The sequence below is a fragment of the Stegostoma tigrinum genome, chromosome 12, assembly GCF_030684315.1.
Source record: "Stegostoma tigrinum isolate sSteTig4 chromosome 12, sSteTig4.hap1, whole genome shotgun sequence".
Classification (NCBI taxonomy): domain Eukaryota; kingdom Metazoa; phylum Chordata; class Chondrichthyes; order Orectolobiformes; family Stegostomatidae; genus Stegostoma; species Stegostoma tigrinum.
The window spans coordinates 26,360,757-26,374,661 of record NC_081365.1 but is presented as its reverse complement, the minus strand read 5'-3'; the positions used below and the strand labels follow the sequence as shown (position 1 = coordinate 26,374,661).

General features: G+C 44.9%; 1 long non-coding RNA gene across 1 annotated transcript in view; it reads right to left on the bottom strand.

Moving 5' to 3' along the window:
- The window catches only part of LOC132210423 (uncharacterized), a 52,599-nt gene extending 39,052 nt beyond the window's left edge, over positions 1 to 13,547 (bottom strand). Inside the window, exon 1 of the long non-coding RNA XR_009446526.1 lies at positions 13,515 to 13,547. This is a non-coding gene — a long non-coding RNA (uncharacterized LOC132210423). The remainder of the gene's footprint in view (positions 1 to 13,514) is intronic.
- Positions 13,548 to 13,905: the final 358 nt, after the last annotated feature.

Here is a 13,905-nt window from a genome sequence, read left to right as displayed (position 1 = left end):
AAATAAAATGATGATCCATCAAGCCAGTTCCTGACTGGGACCTGACTTGTCCGATGGTAACATCTTCTGAAGTCAAGAGAATAGCTCAGATTTGTGGTTTAGAATTTCCTGTATAGTTCTCGCTCTCTTTCTGCATTAGAACATAGAAAATAGGACCAGGAGTAGTCCATTTAGCCTCTCAAGTGTACTTTTCTGTTCAATTTGATCATAGCTTATTTTCTGCCTCAACTTCAACTTCCTGTGCACTTAAAAAAAACCCTTTTTGAAACCTATATTTTAATCCAAATACTTACTCATACAAAGAATATCAGAATTCTAAACCTATCCCACTCAAAAAGCTGTTGAGGCAGTTGAATATTTCAAAACTAACATGGATAAATTTCATTTTTTGCAAATGTGTAAGGCTATCCTCTTGAGATGGCCCACATGCAATTAAGAATTGAAAGGTAGAACAGGTTAAAGGGGCTGAATGGCCTTTGCCACTCTCTAATTCCCATGTAAACTTTTTATTACCATTTGTAGTCTGTCCCTTCTGTGCCCATTTCTTCTTTACTCTACATGGTTTGTCATTTGTAAAGCTCCTTGGGAGTTTTTAAAAATGTAAACCTTGTAATACAATTACAAATTTTTGTTAGTTTAAAATAACCACCAAAATATTATAGATTACCTAATCTCAATGAAAAAAAAGGTGGGGAGATTTTGAAATGGTATTCAGTTGTCCTGACCTGTGTAACCTTTAGAAAACTCCTGTCAGTGTTCGTACAATGACATTGGTGACGTTCAATAAATTTGTGGTTCAGGCTGTCCTGAACAATCAGCTGAATAGCTACAAGAGAACATGAAAATACCACCAGGCCAATCACACCATCATCAATCACCCATTGACCCAACCTCACACAATCACGCCGACCAAATAAAAAGTAAAGATCCTATTAACAGTTCAGGTAAAAATCTGAAAAATCTGCCTTCTGTTAGCTGATGTAATCCAAACTTAAGAAATTCAAGCCCATAACTGGCTATTTGCATATATCACCACCTCCAACCCCCATGGCTCCCCATCTCACCCTACCCCACTAAGATACTTAAGGTTAACAGAATTGGATATTTGTCTCCTTCTGAATAATGCTGTAGAGCTGCAAGAACCTGTCACCTCAGAGTGCTGAATACTGGGTTTGTTTATACCTGATTTATTTTATTTAATTGGATGTGACAGGTTCCAATCACTAGCACAAGTAATCTTCAGAAGACTACAGTTGCCTGTGATTCATCTGTAAATAGCAACTCTAACTGGAAGAGTTCCTTTCCCTCAGGGATTTGTCAAATTCCCTTTTAGAGCACTGTTGTGGCTGGACACTCGTCACAATTTGTTCCTGGACCTGCAAATTCACCGTGAAAGAAATACTCCTGGATGTCCCATTGCGCTCTTTCAATATGGATTTACAGACATCATTCCAATAATCTCTGCACGTCTTAAATAATCTTGATGCTAAGTCATTCTTAATGCTTGGGGACTGCCAAAGGAAGAAGATTGTCATTTTAAAATTCTCAATTATATTTCCTCAATGTTCCTCTGAAGTGAATGGAATTAAGTATAATTTTATTCCTTTTGGGGCATTGGATCACTTGAGACCATTGCACAGGGGATGATTGATTAAGGAGAGTAACACACTGTACTAGGGAGGATCTGCATTTCCAGCCATTCATTTAAATAGGATCCAAGTTAAATGCTATCCTCTTCTGGCCAACATTGTTCAGGGCTGCATTGCTCTAGCAGAACCATGCACAGGAAGATAAACATTTGCACCAAACATTTTAAACTTTGATTATATATTTTTATTGAGATCTGTCTCTTGATAGAACTTTAGTATTATAAAACATAGGTACTAAGTTAAACTGAAGCAGTGTTTTTAGAGCAGTAAGACCGTGTTCTTTTCTGCGTCTGTGTATTGTTAAGGTGCAAGGATGGCCTTTAGTAGAGTGATGTACTCTTCCTGTCGGATGTGGGAGATTAGGGAGAGTTTCCATGTTACTGATGATTACGTCTGCAGCAAGTATACTTCCTTGCAAATCCCATTGGATCGCATGGATCAGTTGGATTGGCAGTCAGAGGCAATGAGGAATGTTCAGGAGCTGGTGGGTGTGATGGATGGCAGTTGCAGGAAGGGAGATAAACTGAAGATAGAGTCATGCAGATGGGTGACCTCCAGGAAAGGTAGGAGAAGGAGACAGGTCGTGCAGGGGTCTCCTGTGGCTATCCCCATCTCAAACAAATACGCTGTTTTGTAAAATTTGGGGGGTGATGGAGCCTCGGGAGAATGCAGCACTGACAGCCAGGTTTCTAGTGCTGAGACTGGCTCTAAAATAACAAGTGGTACACCAGGTTCCAAGTGATCGCTTGTGATAAGGGTCTCTCTAGTCAGAGGCACAGATAGATGTTTCTGCAGTCAACAGCGAGGCATCAGAATGGTGTATAGCCTCCCTGGTGCCAAGATCAAGGATATCTCAAAGAGGCTGCAGAATATTCTCAAAAGTGAGAGGGACAAGCAGGGGGTTGTTGCACACATTGGAACTAATGACATAGGAGGAAAAAAGGAAGAGATGCTGAGGAGAGAATATAAGAAGTTAGGCAGAAATTTAGAAAGGAGGTCTTTGAGGATAGTAATATCTGGATTGCCCCTGGTGGCATGAGCTAGTAAGTGCAGGAATAGGAGGATACAGCAGATGAATGCGTGGTTGAGGAACTGGATAAGGGGAAGAGATAATGGGAACTGCAGATGCTGGAGAATACCAAGATGATAAAATGTGAGGCTGGATGAACACAGCAGGCCAAGCAGCATCTCAGGAGCACAAAAGCTGACGTTTCGGGCCTAGACCCTTCATCAGAGAGGGGGATGGGGAGAGGGAACTGGAATAAATAGGGAGAGAGGGGGAGGCGGACCGAAGATGGAGAGTAAAGAAGATAGGTGGAGAGAGTATAGGTGGGGAGGTAGGGAGGGGATAGGTCAGTCCAGGGAAGACGGACAGGTCAAGGAGGTGGGATGAGGTTAGTAGGTAGATGGGGGTGCGGCTTGAGGTGGGAGGAAGGGATGGGTGAGAGGAAGAACCGGTTAGGGAGGCAGAGACAGGTTGGACTGGTTTTGGGATGCAGTGGGTGGGGGGGAAGAGCTGGGCTGGTTTAGGGATGCAGTAGGGGAAGGGGAGATTTTGAAACTGGTGAAGTCCACATTGATACCATTAGGCTGCAGGGTTCCCAGGCGGAATATGAGTTGCTGTTCCTGCAACCTTCGGGAGGCATCATTGTGGCAGTGCAGGAGGCCCATGATGGACATGTCATCTAGAGAATGGGAGGGGGAGTGGGAATGGTTTGCGACTGGGAGGTGCAGTTGTTTGTTGCGAACTGAGCGGAGGTGTTCTGCAAAGCAGTCTCCAAGCCTCCGCTTGGTTTCCCCAATGTAGAGGAAGCCGCACCGGGTACAATGGATGCAGTATACCACATTGGCAGATGTGCAGGTGAACCTCTGCTTAATGTGGAATGTCACCTTGGGGCCTGGGATAGGGGTGAGGGAGGAGGTGTGGGGGCAAGTGTAGCATTTCCTGCGGTTGCAGGGGAAGGTGCCGGGTGTGGTGGGGTTGGAGGGCAGTGTGGAGTGAACAAAGGAGTCACGGAGAGAGTGGTCTCTCCAGAAAGCAGACAGGGGTGGGGATGGAAAAATGTCTTGGGTGGTGGGGTCGGATTGTAAATGGCGAAAGTGTCGGAGGATGATGCGTTGTATCCGGAGGTTGGTAGGATGGTGTGTGAGAACGAGGGGGATCCTCTTAGGGCGTTTGTGGCGGGGACGGGGTGTGAGGGATGTGTTGCGGGAAATACGGGAGACGTGGTCAAGGGCGTTCTCGATCACTGTGGGGGGAAAGTTGCGGTCCTTAAAGAACTTGGACATCTGGGATGTGCGGGAGTGGAATGTCTTATCGTGGGAGCAGATGCGGCGGAGGCGGAGGAATTGGGAATAGGGGATGGAATTTTTGCAGGAGGGTGGGTGGGAGGAGGTGTATTCTAGGTAGCTGTGGGAGTCGGTGGGCTTGAAATGGACATCAGTTACAAGCTGGTTGCCTGAGATGGAGACTGAGAGGTCCAGGAAGGTGAGGGATGTGCTGGAGATGGCCCAGGTGAACTGAAGGTTGGGGTGGAAGGTGTTGGTGAAGTGGATGAACTGTTTGAGCTCCTCTGGGGAGCAAGAGGCGGCGCCGATACAGTCATCAATGTACCGGAGGAAGAGGTGGGGTTTGGGGCCTGTGTAGATGCGGAAGAGGGACTGTTCCACGTAAGCTACAAAGAGGCAGGCATAGCTGGGGCCCATGCGGGTGCCCATGGCCACCCCCTTAGTCTGTAGGAAGTGGGAGGAGTCAAAAGAGAAGTTGTTGAGGGTGAGGACGAGTTCAGCTAGGCGGATGAGAGTGTCGGTGGAGGGGGACTGGTCGGGCCTGCGGGACAGGAAGAAGCGGAGGGCCTTGAGGCCATCTGCATGCGGAATGCAGGTGTATAGGGACTGGACGTTCATGGTAAATATGAGGTGATAAGGGGAACATGATTCATATTTTTGGATCGTTGCAATCTCTTCTGGGGCAGAACTGACTTGTTTAAGAAGCACAAATTGTGCGTGACTTGGAAGGGGACTAATACACTGGAGGGGAGATTTGCTAGGGATGCCCAGGAGGATTTAAACTGGTACAGGAATGTGAGGGGGATGGGCGTTGGAACCCAGGGTGACAGTCAAGCAAGAGATCCGTCTGAGACTGGTACAGTTGGGAAAAGGAGTAAGCCAAACCATCAGGGCAGGCAGGAACAAAGCAGACAATGAGGTAGGATTGATAAATTAAACTGCATTTATTTCAATGTAAGAGCCCCAACAGATAAGGCAGATGAATTGCGGGCATGGTTGGGAACATGAGATTGGGATATCATAGCAATTACAAGAGACATGGCTTAGGGATGGATAGGATTGGCAGCTTAATGTTCCAGTGTATAGAAGTTATAGGAAGGATAGAAAGGGAAGCCAGAAATGAGGGGGTGTGGCATTTTTGCTTAGAGATAACGTAACAGCTGTACTTAGGGACGATATGCCTTTGAATACATAGAGGGAAATTATTTGGAACTGAGAAGTAAGAAAGTGAAGATCATCTTATTGGATTGTACTATAGATACCCAAAAGTCAGCAGGAAACTAAGAAACAAATTTGTAAGGAGCTCTCAGTTACCTGTGAGAATAATAGGGTGGTTATGATAGGAGATTTTAACTTTTCGAATATAGACTGGAACTACCACACTGTTAAGGGCCTGGATGGAGATGGACTTGTTCAGTGTGTACAAAAAAACTTTTTGCTTCTGTATGTAGATGTACCTCCTGGAGAAGGTGCAAAACTTGAAATAAGGCAGCGCAGGTGACTGAAGTGTCAGCCCTGGAGCAGTTTGAGGCCAGTGACCATAAATCTATTAGTTTTAAAATAGCTAGAAAAGGATAGACTGCATCTAAAAGTTAAAACTCTAGGCTGGAAGAAGGCCAATTTTGACAGTATTAGACACAATCATTTAAAAGTTGATTGGGGCCAGATGTTCGCAAGTAATGGGATGGCTGAAAAATGTGAAGCATTCAAAAATGAGATAATGAGAATCCAAAGATAGTGTGTTCCTGTCAGGGAGAAGGGCAAGGCTGGTAGGTGTAGGGAATGCTGGATGACTAGATAAATTGAGGTTTTGGTCAAGAACATGAAGGAAGCATATGTCTGGTATAGACAGCAGGGATTGAGTGAATCCCTAGAAGAGAATAGGGGCAGAAGGAGTAAACTTCAGACGGAAAACAGGAGGGCAAAAAGGGGACGTGAAATAACCTTAGTAAACATGGTTAAGGAGAATCTACAGGAATTCTACAAATACATTAAGGACAGAAGGGTAAACTCGGAGAGAATAGGCCCCTTAAAGATCAGCAAGGCCTCCTATGTACAGAACAGCAGGAGATGGATGAGATACTAAACAAGTATTTTGCATCAGTGTTTAGTGTGTGGAAGTGTATGGAAGATATAGAATGTGGGGAAATAAATAGCAACATCTTGAAAAATCTTAATATTACAGAGGAGGAGGTGCTGGATGTCTTAAAACACACAAAGGTGGATATATTCCCAGGACCTGATCAGGTGTACCTTAGAACTCTGTGGGTAGTGAGGGAAGAGTTTGCTGGGCCCATTGCTGAGACATTTCTACCTTTGATAGTACAGGTGAGGTGCTTGAAGAATGGAGGTTGGTTAATGTTGTGCCACCATTCAAGAAAGATGGTAAGGAAAATCCAGGGAACTATAGACCAGTGAGCCTGACATCAGTGGTGGGCAATTTGTTGGAGGGTATCCTGAAGGAAAAGATTTATATGTATTTGGAAAGGCAAGTACAATTAGGGATAGTCAACATGACTTTGTGTATGCCTCACTAATTGACTGAGTTTTTTGGAAGAATTAATGAAGAGGATTGATGAAGGCAGAGCTTGGATGTGATCTATATAGACTTCAGTAAGGCATTCAATAATGTTCTTCATGATAGACTGCTTAGTAAGGTTAGATCTCATGGAATACAGGGAGAACTATCTATTTGGATAGAAAACTAGCTCAAAGGTAGAAGACAGAGGGTGGTGGTGGAGGGTTGCTTTTCAGACTGGAGGTCTGTGATCAGTGGTTTGTCACAAGGATCGGTGCTTGGTCCACTGCTTTTTGTCATTTATATGAATGATTTGGATGTGTAGAAAATATGGTCTGTAAGTTTGCAGATGACATTAAATTGGAGGTGTAGCGGACAGCGAAGGTGGTTATCTTAGCGTACCATGGGACCTTGGTCAAATGGGCCAATGGGCTGAGGAGTGGCAGATGGAGTTTAATTTAGATAAATGTGGAGTTCTACGTCTTGGAAAGGCAAATCAGGGAAGAGCTTATACACTCAATGTGAAGGTCTCGGGGAGTGTTGCTGAACAAAGACACCTTGGAGTGCAGGTTTATAGTTCCTTGAAAGTGGAATCGCAGATAGATAGAATAATGATAAAGGCTTTTGGTATGCTTGCATTTATTGGTCAGTGCAATGAGTATAGAATTTGGGAGGTAATGTTGTGGCTATACAGGACATTGGTTAGGCCACCTTTGGAGTATTGTGTGCAGTTCTCGTCTCCTATAGGAAGAATGTTGTGAAACCTGAAAAGGTTCAGAAAAGATTTATGAGGATGTTTCTAGGGAGAGAAGGTCTGAGATATAGGGAAGCTGTATAGGCTGGGCTATTTTACTTGAAGCAATGGAGGCTGAGGGGAGGCCCATTAAATGTTTACAAAATCATGAGGGTCATGGATTGGGCAAATAGACAAAGTTTTTACTCTGGGGTGAGGGAGTCCAAAACTAGAAGGTGTAGGTTTAAAGTGAGAGGCGAAAGATATAAAAGAGACCTGAGGAGTACCATTTTCATGCAGAAGATGGTGTGTGTATAGAATGAGCTACGAGGAAGTGGTGGAAGCTGGTAGGATTACAACATTTAAAAGGCTTCTGGATGGGTATATGAATAGGAACAGTTTAGAGGGATATAGGCCAAATGTTGGGAAATGTGACTAGATTTATATAGGATATCTGGCCGGCATGGATGGGTTGGACCAAAGGGTCTGACTCCATGCCATATAACTCTATGGCTCTATAACTCTAAATACTATCTTCACAACTCCAAGATTGTACTATTTTTATTGTTCTTGAGCCCTCTCCAGACCTTTGCAATCCTTTACGATGTCCATATCTGTGTAAAACACTTTTACCAGTGCTGCCATTACAGTGCATATTGTGCTCTAATACTCATATTTGGTGGTCAAAGTCTGACAAATGCAATGTAAAATCTTATTATCTTGCACTATTTCATTGCCATATTTTTCCCTACCTGTTTTGTTATTTGGCCAAAGTTTTGGCTGCCTGCTGAGTGCATTCTTTTCATGAGGACTAAAAAAACTACAGGACCATCATTGTTAGTGGCATCCTACCTCTAAACATTTGGAAGAAGCTTGTCCTAAGACACCAGCAGGTCACTCAAAGCTTTGATCCAAGAATGGTGTTTAAAGGGACTTAAAGCCCTCCACATCATGTATGACTAGTGGGAAACTCTAGTTGATGATTAATGCAATGAGCGATAACAGCAGTGGGCAGGCGTTTGCCACCCCGGTGATGTAGTGTCAGAAGTTCCAAAAGAAAAGGCTTGCAAATAGGATGTCAGTAGAGACCATCCTGCACTTTTGCCAAGGGACAGCATCATGTGCGATGTTCGCCGTAGATGTGGCCTTTCCAGAATCTGTTTGTTCTGCCAAAGAAAGAATTGCAGCACATACAATAGAAGCTGGACTAAAATTGTTATAGCACAGGACACCATTTCACCTTGTATCAATACTAGCTCTCCTAAGTAGTTAATCACATGCTGCCATTCCTTGCCCTCTCCCTAATTCCATGCATATTCTTACTTTTTCAAGTATTTGTAGTATATAACAAACACAGTATAATCAGTTGCCATGACATTCCGAGATTGCATTCTTAATATCTCTCATGAATGAAATAATGCCAATCTAATCAAACAGTTTATATTGAAATGAATGTCAGGAGGCAGTGCTTATATTGACTCATATTGGAATGGTCATTGCCTGGCATTTATGTGGCATGAATGTTACTTGCCACTTGTTACCCCCAGCCTGGATATTGCCCAGGTCTTATAGCATATGAACATGGGTTGATTCAATATCTGAGGAGTTGCGAATGGTGCCGAACATTGTGCAATCATTGATAATAAAGTGTATAGCTGGATGAACACAGCAGGCCAAGCAACACCTCAGGAGCACAAAAGCTGACGCTTCGGGCCGAGACCCTTCATCAGAGAGGGGGATGGGGTGAGGGTTCTGGAATAAATAGGGAGAGAGGGAGAGGCGGACCGAAGATGGAGAGAAAAGAAGATAGGTGGAGAGGAGAGTATAGGTGGGGAGGTAGGGAGGGGATAGTTCAGTCCAGGGAAGACGGACAGGTCGAGGAGGTGGGATGAGGTTAGTAGGTAGGAAATGGAGGTGCGGCTTGGGGTGGGAGGAAGGGATGGGTGAGAGGAAGAACAGGTTAGGGAGGCGGAGACAGGCTGGGCTGGTTTTGGGATGCAGTGGGGGGAGGGGAAGAGCTGGGCTGGTTGTGTGGTGCAGTGGGGGGAGGGGACGAACTGGGCTGATTTTGGGATGCAGTCGGGGAAGGGGAGACTTTGAAGCTGGTGAAGTCCACATTGATACCATTGGGCTGCAGGGTTCCCAAGCGGAATATCAGTTGCTGTTCCTGCAACCTTCGGGTGGCATCATTGTGGCAGTGCAGGAGGCCCATGATGGACATGTCATCTAAAGAATGGGAGGGGGAGTGGAAATGGTTCGTGACTGGGAGGTGCAGTTGTTTATTGCGAACCAAGTGGAGGTGTTCTGCAAAGTGGTCCCCAAGCCTCCGCTTGGTTTCCCCAATGTAGAGGAAGCCACACCGGGTACAATGGATGCAGTATACCACATTGGCAGATGTGCAGGTGAACCTCTGCTTAATATGGAAAGTCATCTTGGGGCCTGGGATAGGGGTGAGGGAGGAGGTGTGGGGGCAAGTGTAGCATTTCCTGCAGTTGCAGGGGAAGGTGCCGGGTGTGGTGGGGTTGGAGGAAACAAGGGAGTCACCGAGAGAGTGGTCTCTCCGGAATGCAGGCAAGGGTGGGGATGGAAAAATGTCTTGGGTTGTGGAGTCGGATTGTAGATGGCAGAAGTGTCGGAGGATGATGCATTGTATCCGGAGGTTGGTGGGGTGGTGTGTGAGAACGAGTGGGATCCTCTTTGGGCGGTTGTGGCGATGGGTGGGGTGTGAGGGATATGTTGCAGGAAATGCGGGAGACGTGGTCAACGGTGTTCTTGACCACTGTGGGGGGAAAGTTGCGGTCCTTGAAGAACTTGGACATCTGGGATGTGCGGGAGTGGAATGCCTCATTGTGGGAGCAAATGCGGCGGAGGCGGAGGAATTGGGAATAGGGGATGGGCCGCTTTGCAGAACACCTCCGCTCGGTTCGCAATAAACAACTGCACCTCCCAGTCGCGAACCATTTCAACTCCCCCTCCCATTCTTTAGATGACATGTCCATCATGGGCCTCCTGCATTGTCACAATGATGCCACCCGAAGGTTTCAGGAACAGCAACTCATATTCCTCTTGGGAACCCTGCAGCCCAATGGTATCATAGAACATAGAACAGTACAGCACAGAACAGGCCCTTCAGCCCACAATGTTGTGCCGACCATTGATCCTCATGTATGCACCCTCAAATTTCTGTGACCATATACATGTCCAGCAGTCTCTTAAATGACCCCAATGACCTTGCTTCCACAACTGCTGCTGGCAACGCATTCCATGCTCTCACAACTCTCTGCGTAAAGAACCTGCCTCTGACATCCCGTCTATACTTTCCACCAACCAGCTTAAAACTATGACCCCTCGTGCTAGCCATTTCTGCCCTGGGAAATAGTCTCTGGCTATCGACTCTATCTATGCCTCTCATTATCTTGTATACCTCAATTAGGTCCCCTCTCCTCCTCCTTTTCTCCAATGAAAAGAGACCGAGCTCAGTCAACCTCTCTTCATAAGATAAGCCCTCCAGTCCAGGCAGCATCCTGGTAAACCTCCTCTGAACCCTCTCCAAAGCATCCACATCTTTCCTATAATAGGGCGCCCAGAACTGGACGCAGTATTCCAAGTACGGTCTAACCAAAGTTTTATAGAGCTGCAACAAGATCTCACGACTCTTAAACTCAATCCCCCTGTTAATGAAAGCCAAAACACCATATGCTTTCTTAACAACCCTGTCCACTTGGGTGCCCATTTTAAGGGATCTGTGTATCTGCACACCAAGATCCCTCTGTTCCTCCACGCTGCCAAGAATCCTATCCTTAATCCTGTACTCAGCTTTCAAATTCGACCTTCCAAAATGCATCACCTCGCACTTATCCAGGTTGAACTCCATCTGCCACCTCTCAGCCCATCTCTGCATCCTGTCAATGTCCCGCTGCAGCCTACAACAGCCCTCTACACTGTCAACGACACCTCCGACCTTTGTGTCGTCTGCAAACTTGCTGACCCATCCTTCAATCCCCTCATCCAAGTCATTAATAAAAATTACAAACAGTAGAGGCCCAAGGACAGAGCCCTGTGGAACCCCACTCACCACTGACTTCCAGGCAGAATATTTTCCTTCTACAACCACTCGCTGTCTTCTGTTGGCCAGCCAATTCTGTATCCAAGCAGCTAAGTTCCCCTGTATCCCATTCCTCCTGACCTTCTGAATGAGCCTACCATGGGGAACCTTATCAAATGCCTTACTGAAGTCCATATACACCACATCCACAGCTCGACCCTCATCAACTTTTCTAGTCACATCCTCAAAAAACTCGATAAGGTTTGTAAGGCATGACCTACCCCTCACAAAGCCGTGTTGACTGTATTTGATCAAGCCATGCTCTTCCAGATGGTCATAAAACTTATCCCTCAGAATCCTTTCTAACACCTTGCAGACGACAGACGTGAGACTTACTGGTCTATAATTGCCGGGGATTTCCCTATTTCCTTTCTTGAAGAGAGGAATTACATTTGCCTCTCTCCAGTCCTCAGGTACGACTCCAGTGGAGAGCGAGGATGCAAAGATCTTCGCAAGTGGCGAAGCAATTGCATTTCTCGCTTCCCAAAGCAGCCGAGGACAAATCTGGTCCGGGCCTGGCGACTTGTCAATCTTAATGTTTGACAAAATTTTCAGCACATCAGCTTCCTCTATCTCTATCCATTCCAGCATGCACACCTGCTCTTCAAAGGTTTCATTCACTACGAAGTTCGTTTCTTTCGTAAAGACAGAAGCAAAAAACTCATTTAGGGCTTCCCCTACCTCCTCAGGCTCCACACACAAGTTCCCTATGCTATCCCTGATCGGCCCTACTCTTTCTTTGATCATTCTCTTATTCCTCACGTAAGTGTAAAATGCCTTTTTGTTTTCCTGGATTCCTTCTGCCAAGCCTTTCTCGTGCCCCCTCCTGGCTCTCCTCAGACCATTTTTGAGCTCCTTCCTTGCCTGCATGTAATCCTCTCTAGCTGAACTTGACCCTAGCTTCGTCCACCTTGTGGACTTCACCAGCTTCAAAATCTCCCCTTCCCCCAACGCATCCCAAAACAGCCCAGTTCGTTTCCTCCCCCCACTGCACCACACAACCAGCCCAGCTCTTCCCCTCCACCCACTACATCCCAAAACCAGCCCAGCCTGTCTCTGCCTCCCTAACCTGTTCTTCCTCTCACCCATCCCTTCCTCCCACCCCAAGCTGCACCTCCATTTCCTACCTACTAACCTCATCACACCTCCTTGACCTGTCCGTCTTCCCTGGACTGACCTATCCCCTCCCTACCTCCCCACCTATACTCTCCTCTTCACCTATCTTCTTTTCTCTCCATCTTCGGTCCGCCTCCCCCTCTCTCCTTATTTATTCCAGAACCCTCACCCCATCCCCCTCTCTGATGAAGGGTCTAGGCCCGAAACGTCAGCTTTTGTGCTCCTGAGATGCTGCTTGGCCTGTTGTGTTCATCCAGCTTCACACTTTATTATCTTGGATTCTCCAGCATCTGCTGTTCCCATTATCATTGTGCAATCATTGATGAACATCCCCACTGCTGACCTTATAATGGAAGGAAGATCATTGATGAAGCAGCTGAAGAATTGAGCCCAGGACACTATCTTGAGGAACTCCTACAGGGGTGTCATGGAGTTGAGATGACTGTCATCCAACAAGAAAAACCATCTTCCTGTATGCAAAGTATGATTTTGCTTGTTTACGTATGTAAATAGCATAAACTATGAAAATATTTGGATCAAATTTTAGTTAATCAATAATGGGCTTCCAATAATATGGAATAAATAACTTTATATTTTTTGCATTAGACAAACTGACAGCTTCCTCTAGTCATATATAGTTTTCAATTTACTGTGTTAAAAGTTGACAAATACCTGTACGATAGTAAGAAAATTCCAATATTCTTGAGAGGTTTTAAAGACTTACCACAATGTTACCAAAAGGCACCACAGCAATCATGTTTGTATCTGCTTATGATATTCAGGAGACATTTATCCAGTTTCATTTTACAACATTTGGCATGTTTGCTTTATTGAGGATGTATTTACTTTCCCGAAACTGGAGCCTACTCTATGCTTTCTCACAATTGCTAATAATCCTTATATAATTAAAGTCACATAAACACTGTATCATGTTACATTATGAAATGAATATGCTGGGAAAAAAATCTTTCATTCAAACTGAAACAAATTCATCAATAGTTGAACACACATGCCAAATAAGTTTTTTTTTGGTATTAACAAAGGTTAAACATATGGCAAATGGCTTGCTAGCCGCAAAAAGGAAAGTTATTTTTTAATACTCACCTAATTCCTTCAAGGTTATCAGTAGCTTACTTGTGTCTGGATACTAAAATGAAGTTCAAGACTCTATTTATTGCATGAAATTGAAATGACTTAAAGCTGGAAGTTGCGCCAAAATATTCTAATTGATTGATCCCAGCTTTGAATTATTTCAAAAGTATTTTATCATTCTGATTAATGAATTCTTAATCTATCTGTAGAATTCCAATGTACCAAATAACATTAACATTCATTTCGATTGTTTAAAATTTCTGATCCATGCCTAATACTTTAATCCAAAATTCTAATCCCAGCATAAAATGCCCCCTAATTATCCAGGATTGAATGGTGTGCATGCTAAATATAGTCAAACCACTGCCAACTTCCACTCAGAAACAGTAGTACCTTTTAGAAA